This window comes from Acomys minous (genome assembly GCF_964271855.1).
Source record: "Acomys minous genome assembly, chromosome: 11".
Classification (NCBI taxonomy): domain Eukaryota; kingdom Metazoa; phylum Chordata; class Mammalia; order Rodentia; family Muridae; genus Acomys; species Acomys minous.
The window spans coordinates 73757619-73773038 of NC_140492.1; the positions used below are offsets into that span (position 1 = coordinate 73757619).

The following is a 15420-nucleotide window of genomic DNA, read 5'->3' on the forward strand; positions in this document are numbered from 1 at the left end:
CCTCCACTTTCTCATCGCTGGGACTTTAAGCTTGTGCCACTACAGCTGACCTAATTTTCTGATTTTCATTTGACTCCCCAAATGGCCACTCTAACCAGAAAATAAACTTTAATGCGATGGTGAGGACTTTATTTCTGCCTTGCACTTCCTCTGTCTCTTCCTTTTCAGTCAATGAAAGTTCCTGAGTGCTGCTTTGTGCCTGGCATGGTGTTCTGAAATCCTGTCTTCAAGGTTTTACGTTCCAGCTGAGATTACCTGAATTGCAGAGGAGTAATCATGACCTTCTCTATGTATGTATGTGTATGTATGTATATATGTATGTGTGTATGTATCTATGTGGGCTTTTTTTTTGAGACAAGATTTCTCTGTGTAGCCTTGGCTGTACTGGACTTGCTTTGTAGACCAGGCTGGCCTCAAACTCACAGTGATCCGACTGCCTCTGCCTCCCAAGTGCTGGTATTAAAGGTGTGCACCACCAACCAGCCTGGCTGATCTTCTCAATTTAAAATCTCTTGTGATGTGGTTAACATTCATAGGAAACTAGCTACTCCTAGGTCTATGGAACTGATTGTTCAATGTCATTCAGAGAGATTGTGTCCTGTGATGCTGATGTTGGTTGGCATCCTTAAATGGCACTCCTGTCATAACCACAACCAGGGGTAGAACTTTTTAATTAACTCTTTAAATCAATACCTATGTATTAGCCCATTTCAGAGGATGGAAACTTTAAACAAAACATTTAACAAAACAAAAAGAGAACTGAGAATGTCATTCAGTAGGTAAAAATATCTGCCGAGCATGATTCTGGGTTCAATCCCCAGCACCACACAAGTTAGGAGAGGCGGCATGTTGGGGTGTCCATGGATCACTAGGGAAGTCAGGAATATTAATCACACAGGGGTGCCTTCTTAGTAGAGGAAATAAAATGCCTGTGTTCCACCCAGAGAGCTGGGGGTGACTATTGTTAACAACCTGGTGACCTTTTGCTATCCATACAGGCAGGCGTCACCCAAATCCCCCAGAATATTTATCCCGGAATTTCCCTCTCTAGACTTTTATCTTAATGTCAGTTAATAGAACCCCCATCCTTAGGGGGAGACGCCACATGAACCTTACAACCCGCTGACCTCTGTGCTATCTTGGTCAGCACAGATCCTAGGCGCTTAAGCTACAGAACCCACCCTCAGGCTCCCGTGCGCTTTGCATAGGAGTTTCTACATACCCACACCTTCAGCGTTACAGTGCCCCCGGAACTGGAATGGCTGTTGCCTGGAATGGTTTTCCCACAATTCTACTGTGTTTACCTACACTGGCAGTAGACCGCCTGGCAGCAGACTCTCTAGAATCTTCTTTGATCCAGTTTGAGTAAGTCAAACAGAACTGAGTTCCCAATCTCATCTCAGCGCTCATGTGTTCCCTTAGTACCACCATACGGCTGCAAGAAGCAAGGGATCTCTGCGAGCCTGAGGCACCCTAGTCCAGCCAGTCGAGGCTACATAGTGACACCCTATCTCAAGAGAAGGAGGAAGAGGAGGAGGAGGGAGGGGGAGGAGGGAGGGGAGGGGGAGGGAGGGGGAGGGGGAGGAGGAGGGAGGGGGAGGAGGGAGGGGGAGGGGGAGGGAGGGGGAGGGGGAGGAGGAGGAGAGAGGGGGAGGAGGAGGAGAGAGGGGGAGGAGGAGGGAGGGGGAGGGGGAGGGAGGGGAGGGGGGAGGAGGAGGAGAGAGGGGGAGGAGGAGGGAGGGGGAGGGGGAGGGAGGGGAGGGGGGAGGAGGAGGAGAGAGGGGGAGGAGGAGGGAGGGGGAGGGGGAGGGAGGAGGGGGGAGGGAGGAAGAGGGGGGAGGAAGAAGAATAGGAGGAAGAGGAGGAGGGCTCTGTTACACAGAGAAATCTTGTCTTGAAAAACCAACAACATAAACAAATAAAAACAAAACAAAAAACAACAACATAAGCAAATACAAACAAAAATAATTGGGGTGCTGAAGAGATAGATGGCTCAGTGGCTAGGAGCGCTGGATGTTTTTTTAAAAGTGGGGTCAATTCTTTTTGTTTTGTTTTGTTTTTTGTTTCTTGAGACAGAGTTTCTCTGTGTAGCCTTGGCTGTCCTAGACTCACTTTGTAGAACCAGCTTTGGGTTCAATTAGCACCCACACGGCAGCTCACAACTGTCTGACACCCTCACACAGACATATATGCAGACAAAATATATTCATATAAAACAATGATAATTAAGTGTGGTGTGGTGGCGCACGCCTTTAATCCCAGCACTCAGGAGGCAGAGGCAGGTGGATCACTGTGAGTTCGAGGCCAGCCTGGTCTACAAAGTGAGTCTATGACAGCCAAGGCTACACAGAGAAACCCTGTCTCTAAAAACCAAAAACCAAAAACCAAAAACCAAAAAAAAAACCAAACCCCCCCAAAAAAAGAAAGAAAGAAGAAAAAAGAAAAACAAACAAACAAACAAACAAAAGATAAGAAAAAGAAGACTCCATCCTGGTGGGGAGCATGGCAGCAGGCAGCAGGCGTGGTGGCTGAGCAGGATGCTGAGAACTCACATCATGAACTGAGAGCACAAAGCAGAGGAAGAGCATTGGGAATGGTGTGAGGCTTGACATGCTCAACGCCTGTCTCCAGTCATGTGCTTCCTCCAACAAGACCCCACCTCCTAAACTTCTCCCAACTGCACCACTAACTGGGGGCCAAACTTTCAAATACATGAGCCTACTGGGGACAATTTCATTCCAACCACTACACCTGGGTTTGAGTCTCAGCACTGAACACAAATAAGCTAGTAAATAAATAAGTATAAAATAAAAAAGCACAGGCACCCAGATATGATGACTGAGTAGTTGGGGAGGTCAGAGGACAATCTTTAGGAGCAGTGTGGAGATGTGAATGGGAATAGCCCCCCCCCCCCCCCGCCTCCGTCGGCTCCCGTGTTTGCATGCCTGGTCCCTAGTTGCTGGAACTGGAATTGTTTGAGAGGGATTAGGAGGTGTGGCTTCGTTGGAGGAGGTATTACTGGGGAGGTGGGCTTTGAGGTTTCAAAAGCACACACCAGGTAGCTCTCTGCCTCACGCTTGTGGATCAAGATGTGAGCTCTCAGGGACTCGTCCATCTTGAGAGCTGGAGAAACAGCTCAATGGCTAAGAGCATTTGATGCTCTTGCAGAAGACCTAAGTGTGGTTCCCAGCCCCCAAGTGTGGTCTCACAATTATGTGACGCTCCAATTTAAAGGGATGTGATGCCTTCATTGGCCTCCATAGGCACTGCACACGTGTGGCGCACACGCATACATGCAGGCAAAACACCCATACACATACAAAAGAAATATTTTTTAAAATTGGGGGGGAAGCCCATTTTAATCTTGGAAGGTATTGTTTTTTAAAATTATCAGTATTATCTGTAGGCCCGGCTAGCAATCAATCAAGACACAGACACTTGTCATATTTTAAAATAGCCTTAGTTAACCTGGGGCATGGCAGATATCAATCCTCTAAACTACTTTCCACAGTAGGGCCTCAGGCATGGGGTACCTGCCTCAATCCCATGCCATCTGCTTCTAATAACTTCTATCAAGCTACCTCCCATCCATAATCCCAAATACTTGCTCATGTTCTTCATCTGGGCCGGATTCTCCATCCACACAGCAGGCCATGTGCTTCTCCTCCATCTAACCCATGGTGGCCTTCCTCTCTCCTCTTCAGGTCTCTCTCCTTTTCCTCGTGGCTGTCTTCCTTCTTCCCAGAATTTCTTCCTTTCTAGGCCCCACCTATCTTCTGCCCTGCCCAGGTGGGATGGCTTTTTATTAAGCAAAAGGTGGGTCAAAGGGCGGGCGTGGTGGCACACGCCTTTAATCCCAGCACTTGGGAGGCAGAGGCAGGTGGATCGCTGTGAGTTCGAGGCCAGCCTGGACTACAAAGTGAGTCCAGGACAGTCAAGGCTACACAGAGAAACCCTGTCTTGAAAAACCAAAAAAAAAAAAAAAGGTGGGTCAGACAGCAAGCAGTAATTAGCGTAATTAGCATCAAAACACATCAGATTATCCCCCAACAGGAAGGAAACTTTTATTTTTATTTATTTACTTTTTATTAGTTTAAATCTGGGAATAGGGCTGGAGAGATGGCTCAGTGGTTAAGAGCACCGTCTGCTCTTCCAAAGGACCCGGGTTCAGTTCCCAGCACCCACATGGCAGCTCACAACTATCTGTAACTCCAAGATCTGACACCCTCACACCAATGCACATAAATATATAAAAAATGAAATAAAATATATATATATAAAAGAATAAATCCGGGAATGGTGCGACATCACACGGATTCTGTGTCCAGTGGCCTTCGCAGGAAGGTTGCTCCGGGTTTTGACACGAGCCAAACCACTGCTTCCATGGGCCCGAGTTGCTCTTCCCCAGATGACTCTGGTTTGGTTTGGTTTGCCTCCAGGAGTCACTGTGTTGGTTTTTGCTTTATATGCATAAGCACATCTTTTGCCTGAGTAGAATTCCGTTTCATCCCGGGCATAGACACCTTCAGTTCTAAGAAGAGCTGTGTGCTCTCTTTGGTTCCGGAGACCTCACTTGTAGCCAGCAAACATGGCCTTGCACCACAGCCTTCCAGACATAGCTGCGTTTTAGAAGTCTTGTTCCCAGCTGACCTCCACAGCGCCAAGATGGCGGAAAGAGCAGAAACTCGTTTATGATTCAAGATATTCTAAGGGCAGCGTTTCATCCTGCAGGAGCTCTCATTAACATTCAGAAAGTAAGAAATTAAGGGCTAGAGGGATGGCTCAGAGGTTAAGAGCACTGCCTGCTCTTCCAAAGGACCCGGGTTCAATTCCCAGCACCCACATGGCAGCTCACAACTGTCTGTAACTCCTGTTCCAAGGGATCTGACACCTTCACACTAATGCACATAAAATAAAACTAAATAAATTATTTTTTTAAAAAAAGAAATTAAATAGGAAGTCCCTGAGACTGACTAGATTCATTAGGCCTCCTCCCTCCCCAAACTTATACAATCAGGAAGGAGTGCCAGGAGACAGGCCAGCTGCCAGGAGGGAGCAGAGATGGGCAGATCTGCTTGGAAATGCGTCGAGCCGATTGAACCGCCTGGAAAGGGCACCCTGCCAACCGGTTGAGCTGCTAGGGAGTTGTGCAGTGAACCCCCGCCTATGCTGGGGTATGCTTTTGTAGTGAACCCCCGCCTATGCTGGGGTGTGCTTTTGTGATGTAGCTCCTTTGAATCATTTCTGCTCCTGGAAGAACCCCAATAAACTTACTGGTTTATTTATCAAGTTGGACTTTGGTGGTAACCTTACTTTGGTCTGTCATTGTGTTTGTTCACGTCTCCTTAGCAATAGTGTTTGGACAACATAACTGGGAACAGGGGCCAATGAGAGCAAAGATAAGACTGGTAGGAGTGAGGGGCATGGTGGTGCACGCCTTTAGTCCCAGCACTCCAGAGGCAGAGGCAGGTGGAGCTCTGTGAGTTCGAGGCCAGCCTGGTCTACAGAGTGAGTGCCAGGACAGTTATTGTTACATGGAGAAACCCTGTTTTGGGGGGGAAAAAGACTGGGAGTAGGGACTACAAGGTCCTGGAGGTGGGTAGCAAGGCATGGGCGGGGGTGTTGGGGGGGGAATCTGGATTTCGCTGCTTTTCCGTTTGTGGCACGGGATAATGTTCCTTTGTAAAGAATGAATCTACCGCTAGGTGGCGACATGCCTTGTCTCCTGTCTTAATGGTTAGACCAGGGGAGCAGGTCAGGCCCCACCCCTAAGAGGCGTGGGTTCACCTTTAGACAATGAGATTTTCCTTCCAAGAATTTCTGCCTCCTCGTGCAGTCGCACTGGGCTGCCCGGCTTTCTGCATCCTAACTTGGAAAGGTGTAACTATTCTTTCCTTCTTTCAGATACTGGCCAGAGCATAATCATGCTTTTATTTTATTTTAAAAATACTTTTATTCTTTTGGGTGTATGGATGTTTTGGCGACATGTTTGCTAGAAGAGGGTATCAGATCACTTGCAGCTGGGGTTACAGGTGTTTGTGGGCTGCTGTGTGGGTGCTGGGAATTGAAGCTGGGTCTTCTGGATGAACAGGAAGTGCTATTAACCACTGAACTTCTTAAATTATTTTATCAATTAGTTTACCAAGGATCCTGGTTACACTTCTTTCTTGCCTTTTAATTCTCTGATTGGCAGGGGAAGGCAACAACAACTGGTCCAGTAGCCCTCGATGGCATCATCTTCCTGTATCAACAGCAACATGGTCCCTACAACGGGTGCTGAGATATGTACCCGAGGCTGAGTGCCTACCCAGAGGGATGATCTGGGTGGGGACTCCACGGGGCAGATCCCGGTGTGGCTTTAGTCCTCGATGTAGTGTGGGAATGGTGTGCCTCCTTGATGAGTTGGCTGGTGCATGAATATAGAGATGTCCTAAAAAAGAGTGAAGGTTTAAAACCAAAACTTCAGCGCCTGGCCTGGTGGCGCACACCTGTAATCCTAGCACTCAGGGAGACAGGCAGAGGCAGGCGGATCTCTGTGAGTTCAAGGCCAGCCTGGTCTATGAAGTGAATCCAGGCCAACCAAGACTACACAGAGAAGCCATGTTTCCAAAAAACAAAAACAAATCGGAAACAAAAAGAGAGAAAGAAAAGAAGAAGGGGGAAAAAAAATCCCACAAAATGTTCAGTCTGAGAGTAACAGGTAAGGACCACAGTGTGAACAGGCTGCCACGGAAGTTTCATGGCCACTGCTAGGTATAGTAAAAGATGTTTTAGGCCGAGGCTGTTACTTAGTAGGAATTTGCTAGTGTCAGATGGCAATATACAAAGAAAAGAAAGTATATGTTAGATCTATGCTAAAGAGGCCTTCCTGAAATAAAACTTGGAATACATGGAAAACGTTGGATAGTAAACAGGGAAAAAAGGAGACACAAGTAGTTGAAGAAGAAGAAGAAGAAGAAGAAGAAGAAGAAGAAGAAGAAGAAGAAGAAGAAGAAGAAGTAGAAGAAGAAGAAGAAGAAGAAGAAGAAGAAGAAGAAGAAGAAGAAGAAGAAGAAGAGAGCCCCTAAGGGGCTGGAGAGATGGTTTAATGGCTATAATCACTGGCTGCTCTTCCAGAGGATCTGGGTTTGACTCTTAGTACTCCTAGGGCAGCTCATCACCATCTGTAACTCCAGTGCCAGGAGTTCTGACACCCCCTTCTGAGCTCTGCAGCCATCAGGCAGGCAAGGGGTACACAGACATGCGTGTAGGCAACACCTGGGTGTACTGAAAAACACACTTAAAACAAAAAACAAAATGATACAAATAAAATAAAATCCTTCTATTCTAAAAGACTAATAAAAAAGCAACAAAAGAAAACCCTAGGGCTGGGGAGATGGCTCACCGGTTAAGAGCACTGTCTGCTTATCCAAGGGTCCTGAGCTCAGTTCCCAGCAACCACACGGTGGCTCACAACCATCTATAATGGGATCTAGTGTCCTCTTCTGGTGTGCAGGGGTACATGCAGGCAGAACACTATATATGTAATAAATAAACCCTAAAAGATAGAAAAAAAGTAAGAACACCCCAGTTCTCTAGGCCAGACAGGACTCTTCATCCAAGAGGTTAAAAATATGTTGATTTATCGAGGACCTTAGGACCAAGGACCTTAGTAAAAATTGATCTTTGTGAAGAGGTAAAAGCATAAGGTTAGTGTATAATTCAAATGGTGATTTTTGTTACCACTCCCCACCCCCACCCCTACCCCGCTCCACCCCCCACCCCTCACCCCTCACCCCCCCATCCCGAAAATCTGGTTGCAGTCCTTGTTCTGAGAATCTCCTATCTCAGTGTTGTGTAAACACTGCTCCCCAGTTGTCCCCTGATATGCCAATAAAGCAGCTTATAGCCAATCGCTGAGCAGAGGAGATAATAGGGCTGGACTTCCTGCCAGCCAGGGGAGGAGTTAGAGGAGGAAGTAGAGTAGGGGATTCAGCCACGGGCAGAGGTCTAGAAGACGTCAGGAGGGGAGCTGGAAAGCTACAAAGTGCAAGTAACAAAACCACATTAGCTGCTTCTCTCTGCCTCTGGAGAGCTGGGATCAAAGATGTACAGTGCTAAAACCCTGCTTACCCAGGAGCTGGTTTTTCTTGTTTTTTTGTTTTTGTTTTTCGAGACAGGGTCTCTCTGTGTAGGCGTGGTTGTCCTGGACTTGCTTTGTAGACCAGGCTGACCTTGAACGTACAGCGATCTGCCTGCCTCTGCCTCCCGAGTGCTGGGAGTAAAGGTGTGTGCCATCACCACCTGGCTTTTTTTTTTTTTCCGAGACAGGGTTTCTCTGTGTAGCCTTGGCCATCCTGGACTCACTCTGTAGACCAGGCTGGCCTCGAACTCACAGTGATCCGCCTGCCTCTGCCTCCCGAGTGCTGGGATTAAAGGCGTGCGCCACCACGCCCTACCCATGAGTTTTTAATTAATCAATTAATTAAAGACAAGGTCTCTCTAGTCTTTAGCCCATGATAGTCTGGAATTCAACTAAGTAATTCAAGCTGGCCTGCATACTTTTTGGCAGTCCTTCTGCCTCACCCCCAAGTGCAGAGTTTATAGATGAGAGCCACTGTGCCTGGCTTTTCACCTACAACTCAAGTCACTTATTATCTCTAGTGTCAGGTTCTGACAACCCCAAGTTCTCCCACATTTCTCTCTACCCCACACCTACGTGGTCAGGTACCTTACTAGTTTTTTTTTTTATCTGTCCCTTGGTTGCCCTTTCTCTGAGTACTCGGCCTGCTGAAGGCAGGGGATGGGCTCTGTTTTGTGCACAACATTGGTTTAACCATTGGGAGTCCGTCTGAAGGGGCCAAAACTCTTCGAAATCAACATCCCAGTATCTAATTCATTTCTTTCTTCCTCTAAGATGGATCGAGCTTTTATATCCTTTAAAAAAGCAACATGTCCACTACCAACTTTGTCCAGTCCCTGGCCCTCTTCAGCCATGAGTGGTGAGCTGACCGCTAACTGATGCCGCGTGGCTCACATCTAACTGACACCGCGTGGCTGGTCTTCTCTGCTGCCATCCTGTCCTCCTCATTCCATTACCACTCTAATCTGGGGACCCTTTTCATCTCTTCACTTTTTTCAAACAAATTAATTTAAAAAAATAATTTGATAGTTTCATACATGTACAATAAATGTACTGTTCACCAATATTCCCTCTCATTTCATGTCCTATGTCTGCTGAAATCCTTTAAGTCCTTTCCCCGCCTCCCAAGCCTCCCCTTCAGATCTTGTCTTTTTTGTGTGTGACCCACTGACTTTAATGAGGGTTGTTTGCACAAGCATAGACAGGAGGGTGTTTACTGTCCTAGTTTGATGTCTGCTGCTGTAGTAAAATACTGACCAGAGCCAACTCAGGGGATAAAAGAATTTATTTAGCTTACACTTCTACATCACAGTCCATCCTCAATGGAAGCCAAGACAGGAACCTGGAGGCAGGAACCAAAGCAGAGGCCACAGTTTAAGGCTGCTTATTGGATTGCTTTTCTCTCTCTCTCTCTCTCTCTCTCTCTCTCTCTCTCTCTCTCTCTTCTTTTTTTTTTTCGAAACAAGGTCTCTCTGTGTAGCCTTGGCTGTCCTGGACTCACTTTGTAGACCAGGCTGGCCTCGAACTCACAGCGATCCACCTGCCTCTGCCTCCCAAGTGCTGGGATTAAAGGCGTGCGCCACCACGCCGGGTTCTTTCTTTCTTTCTTTCTTGTTGTGGCTTTATTTTTGTTTTTTCAAGGCAGGGTTTCTCTGTGTAGCCCTGGCTGCCCTGGAATTCACTTTATAGACGAGTGTGGCCTCAAACTCACAGAGATCCACCTGTCTTTGCCTCCTAGAGTGCTAGGGTTACAGGAGTGCACCACTGTGCCTGGTTGGATTGCTTTTCATGGCTTGCTCAGCTTACTTTCTTTCTTTCTATTTCTTTTTTGGTTTTTCTACACAGGATCTCTCTGTGTAGCCTTGGCCTCAAACTCCATGCGTGTTGGGATTAAAGGCATGTGCCTCCACACCTAGCTTCAGCTTACTTTTTTTAAATTTTTATTTTTTTAAAGATTTATTTATTTATTTATTTTTGGTTTTTGAGACAGGGTCTCTCTGTGTTAGCCTTGGCTGTCCTGGACTCACTTTGTAGACCAGGCTGGCCTCAAACTCACAGTGATCCGCCCACCTCTGCCTCCCGAGTGCTGGGATTAAAGGTGTGCGCCACCACGCCCGGCCGATTTATTTATTTATTATGTATATATAGTGCTCTGCCTGCTTGTACCCCTGCAGGCTAGAAGAGGGCATCAGATCACATTATAGATGGTTGTGAGCCACCATGTGCTTGCTGGGAATTGAACTCAGGACCTCTGGAAGAGCAGTCAGTGCTCTTAACCACTGAGCCATCTCTCCAGGCCCCAGCTTACTTTCTTTTACCTCCAAAAATCACCTTCCCAGGAATGGCACTGCCCACAGTGGGTTGGGCTTTTCCACATTAACCATTAATCAAGAAAATGCCAGCCGTGGGGCAAGCCTGTAACCTCAGCATTCAGGGAGGCAGAGGCAGGCGGTTTTTTGTGAGTTCTAGGCCAGCCTGGTCTACAAAGCAAGTCCAGGAGAGCTAAAGCTACACAGAGAAACCCTGTCTCAAAAAAAAAAAAAAAAAAAAAAAAAAAGAAAGAAAGAAAGAAAAGAATGAATGAATAAAACTAATTAATTAATTAATTAATTAATGCCCCATAGACACATCCAGAGGTCAGTTTGTGCAGGCAATACGTCTTCCCTGCTGACTCTAGTTTATGTGAAGTTGACAAGAACCAGTTTTTCAGTAGAATCAGCTTTTCAGTAGCTACAGCATTGGAGAGCCACACCCCTTCCCTAGACACAAGTCTTGTAAGCACTTCCCCCTCTCCTGAAGTGATGGTGGCAGACTTAACCATGTTCAGGTCTCGCGAGGGTAACCACAGCTGCAGGGAGTGCAGGTCATGTCACATCCCAGAAGACAGATGTTTGCAACACACTTCCCCATCCTCTGCCTCTTCCACTCTTTCTGCTTCCTCTTCTGAGCTGTTCTCTGAGCCTTGAAGAGAGTGCTCTAGATGACTCCCCCCTTTTGAGGTAGGTGTGATGGCTGCTCTTGGTTGTCAACCTGACTACATCAGTGAGAGGACTTTTTCCCCTCCTTCTCCTTCTCCTCTTTCCTCCTCTCTCTTTCCTCCTTCCTTCTTCCTTCCTTTTTCTTCCTCCTCCGTCATTTCCCAAGACAGTGTTTCTCTGTGTAGCCCTGGCTGTCTTGGACTCACTCTGTAGAACAGGCTGACCTTGAACTCAGAGAGATCCTCCTGCCTCTGCTGGGGTTAAAGCTATGTCTCACCAAGCTCAGCTTAGATGGCCCTTTTAGTACCAAGCAGTTTTTTAAAAATTCTTTTTGTTTGTTTGTTTGTTTGTTTGATTGTTTCCCAAGACTCTGTGTAACAGCCTTGGCTGTCCTTGGACTCACTTTGTCCACCAGGCTGGCCTCGAATTCACAGAGATCCACCTGCTTCTGCCTCCCAAGTGCTGGGATTAAAGTTGTGTGCCACCACTGCCCTGCCTTTTTAAATTCTTACCTGGATTATTTCCATAATCTTCTCTTTAGAGTCTTTAAACAAATGATTCGTTTTTGATTGTGAGCCTAGCATTTAATGGCTGAGCCATCTCTCCAGCCCCAAATTAATTTTTTAATTTATTCTTTTCTCATACAATACATCCCAACTGCAGCCTCCCCTCCCTCCCCTCCTCATAATTCCCTTCCTGTTTTCACCACCCCCTAAATCCATGGCTCCTCCATTTCCCATTAGAAAACAGCAGGCTTTTCAGTGATATCAGCAGAACAAAGCATAGAAAGATGCTTTAAGACTAGGAACAAAGCCAGGAGTGGTGGTGCCTGCCTTTATTCCTAGCACGCCGGAGGCAGAGGCAGGCAGATTGCTGCATCGCTGTGAGTTCGAGGCCAGCCTCGTCTACAGAGTGAGTCCAGGACAGTCAAGGCTACACAGAGAAACTCTCTCTTGAAAAACCAAAACCAACGAAACAAAAAACCCAAACCAAAATAAAAAGACTGGGTGTGAACCCTCATATCGAGGTTGGATGATCACCTCTTACTCTTTTGGTTTTTTCGAAACAGGGTTTCTCTGTGCAACAGCCCTGGCTGTCCTGGAACTCGCTTTGTAGACCAGGCTGGCCTCGAACTCACAGAGATCCACCTGCCTCTGCCTCCCGAGTGCAGCCTCTTACTCTTGACTTTGTTTGTTTTCAGACAGGGTCTCATTCCGTTGCTCTGGTGGTCCTTCAACTCCCTGTACAGATCAGGCTGGCCTCGAACTCACTTTGTATTTGTTCTTACAGTTTGATCTGTCTTTATGGTTCCTTCAAAAATCCAAATCTGATGATGTGGTTTGCTTTATTTTTATTATTATTGTTTTAAAAAATATTTATTTATTATGTATACAGTGCACATTAGATCACATTATAGATGGTTGTGAGCCACCATGTGGTTGCTGGGAGTTGAACTCAGGACCTTTGGAGGAGCAGTCAGTGCTCTTAACCACTGAGCCATCTCTCCAGCCCTGATTATTGTTTTAAAAAGATTTATTTTACAGTGTTGAAGAGGGCACCAGATCCCATTATAGATGGTTGTGATCCACCATGTGGTTGCTAGAAACTGAACTCAGGACCTTTGATGAACAGTCAGTGCTCTTAACCTCTGAGCCATCTCTCCAGCCTGTCGTTTGCTTTCTTAGATTCCATCAATGCCCCATTGTCACTGAAGGTCAGTGTTGTAACTTTTCAAGATGGCTCTTAAAGCCTGTTTTGCTTCAGACAGTCTCAGTGAAAGCATGGACAGCTAGTCTACTGACAAATAGAGCTATCCTGGCCTATCTATAGGTGTTTTGGGGCCCCTAAGTGATTCCATCACATGAAGATAGGTGGGAGAGAACAGAGGGAGTAAAGTGATGCCTGTCCCATCCTCTTCCTTGGCAGGCTACAATTTCATTCGGAAGCTAGGAGCCCCAAAGGGGACCACCTGCCCACCACAGTGGCCTTCTTTCCCCTCCCACAGGCCTACCTCTTAAGTCTAAACAGGAGGCAACAAACTATGACCCACTGGCCAGATATGAGTGGTTATCATTTTCTTTTTCTTTTTCTAAGATTTAAAAAAAAAATTTATTACATATACAGTGTTCTGCCTGCACACCAGAAGAGGGCACCAGATCGCATTACAGATGGTTGTGAGCCACCATGTGGTTGCTAGGAACTGAACTCAGGGCCTCTTAACCTCTGAGCTATTTCTCCAGCCCTCTTTCTTTATGTTGTTGAGGAGTTTGTTATTTTTTCAAGACAGGATCTATCTTTTGTTTGTTTGTTTGTTTGTTATTTATTTCTGAGACAGGGTCTCTTTGTATAGCCTTGGCTGTCCTGGACTCGCTTTGTAGACCAGGCTGGCCTCGAACTCACAGAGATCCACCTGCCTCTGCTTCCCGAGTGCTGGGATTAAAAGCGTGCACCACCACACCCGGCCGTTTGTGTATTTTTTGTGGGGGGGGAGCACTTTTGTGCCTCTATGAGAGACCTACAGAGACCATTTGGCCTATGGGCTTGAAACACTTAATTCTTTTGTCATTTAAAGATGTTTGCTGTCCCAAAGTCAGTCAGAAGGTTCAGGTGGGTGAGAGGGCTCACTGGGTAAAGACACCAGCCTCTAAGCCCGACCACCTGAGTTTGATCTCTGCGGCCCACATGATGGAGAGAACCAACACCTGAACAGTGTCTGACCCCTCCATTCGTGTACACACACACACACACACACACACACACACACACACACACACAGACACACACAGCGGAAGCATGGGCATGCACACACAGACACATACACACACATGCAGGCACACACAGAGTTTTGTTGTTAAAGGCCCTCATGATATGACGCCTTCAAATCCAGACATCCAATCTCGGGAGCTGTGAGCCATGAGCCATGTAAATCATCTCATCCACAGTGTTTAGTGTAGTCGCGCTGGTAACTCTAGAAATTTCATCTTGAGCACTAGATGAGAGGTGGCAGATAGCTTAGGGGAAAAAAAATCAGGTATTAGAAAATGTGTGTTCTGTCTGAATGCACGTCTGTGTACCATTTGTCTGGCTGGTGCCCGTGGAGCTAGGAGAAAGCATTAGATCCTCTCAAACTGGGGTTACAGATGGTTGTAAACTGCCATGTGGGTGCTGGGAACTGAACCTGGGTCCCCTGGAAGAGCAGCCAGTTCTCTTAATGACTGTATCTCTTCTCCAGCCTCCAAATTCAGATGCTGGGTTTTGGTTTGCTGCAGATGGGACGAGATAATGGCCAACAGGCTGGACAAGCTTCCTGAAGACGGCTGTTTCTGACTCACTTTGGTCTTTTTGGCAAGTGTGGTGTGAGGGACTGAACCCACGTCTTCTTATGTGCTAAGCACATGGCTTACTACTTGGCTATCTCAACTTAGAGGGCTCCTAAATGTGGCCTCAAGGACCAAATAGTATGATTTACTAAGGAGGGTTCCCTCCACCCATAGTTGATAGTGACATGTAGGACATAGGTTCTGATTAAAAATCAGCTTCCCAGCCAGGAGGTGGTGACGCCTTTAATCCTAGCACTCAGGAGGCAGAGGCAGGTGGGTCTCTGGGAGTTCGAGGCTAGCCTGGTCTACAAAGCAAGTCCAGGACAGCCGAGGATACACCGATGAGAAACTGTGTCTTGAAAAACAAAGCAAACACACATACACAAATAAAAACAAAATCAGCTTCGTGTCCTATGGACGATGCTCACCTGCTGAGCTGATGGGTAGGGGACAGAAGCTGATGTGACAGGACAAAGACTGCTCACTCCCTGCCAAATGAGCACCTTCAATGATGGCTTCCTCTCTCTCGCTCCACCCCCCCTCCCCAAGATGTGGTCTCCTGAAGCCCAGCTTGACCTTGAACTTGCTGGTAGCTGAGGGTGACCTTGGACTGTCGGTCTTCCTGGCTCCCCTCCCCACGTGCTCAGATTACAGCTGTGCTCTCATGCTCGCTGGCAGCTTACCACCTGGCATATAACACAATCATTCGCTGGACCTAGGCTCTTAACAGTTGTCCTTGACTCCACATGTCCACTGAGGTGCGCTCGTGTGTATACACACACACACACACACACACACACCACACACCCTGGGGGGCTGGGAAGATAGCTCATTTGGTTAAGTCCTTGTCAAATGACAAGCATGGGGCCCTGAACTTGACCCACAGATCTTATGAAAGTTTAAGAAAGCTGAGTATATGTATGTGCCTGCCATCCCAGCACAAGGAGGGAGCAAACAGTGGCTTGGGATTTGCTGGTGAATTCCAGATCAGGGAGACAAG

General features: G+C 47.0%; 1 pseudogene across 1 annotated transcript; it reads right to left on the bottom strand.

Moving 5' to 3' along the window:
• Positions 1–4227: 4227 nt before the first annotated feature.
• Positions 4228–4628, bottom strand: LOC311608063 (large ribosomal subunit protein eL33-like; annotated as a pseudogene). Its single transcript has one exon. The product of its transcript is annotated as a large ribosomal subunit protein eL33-like (transcript).
• Positions 4629–15420: the final 10792 nt, after the last annotated feature.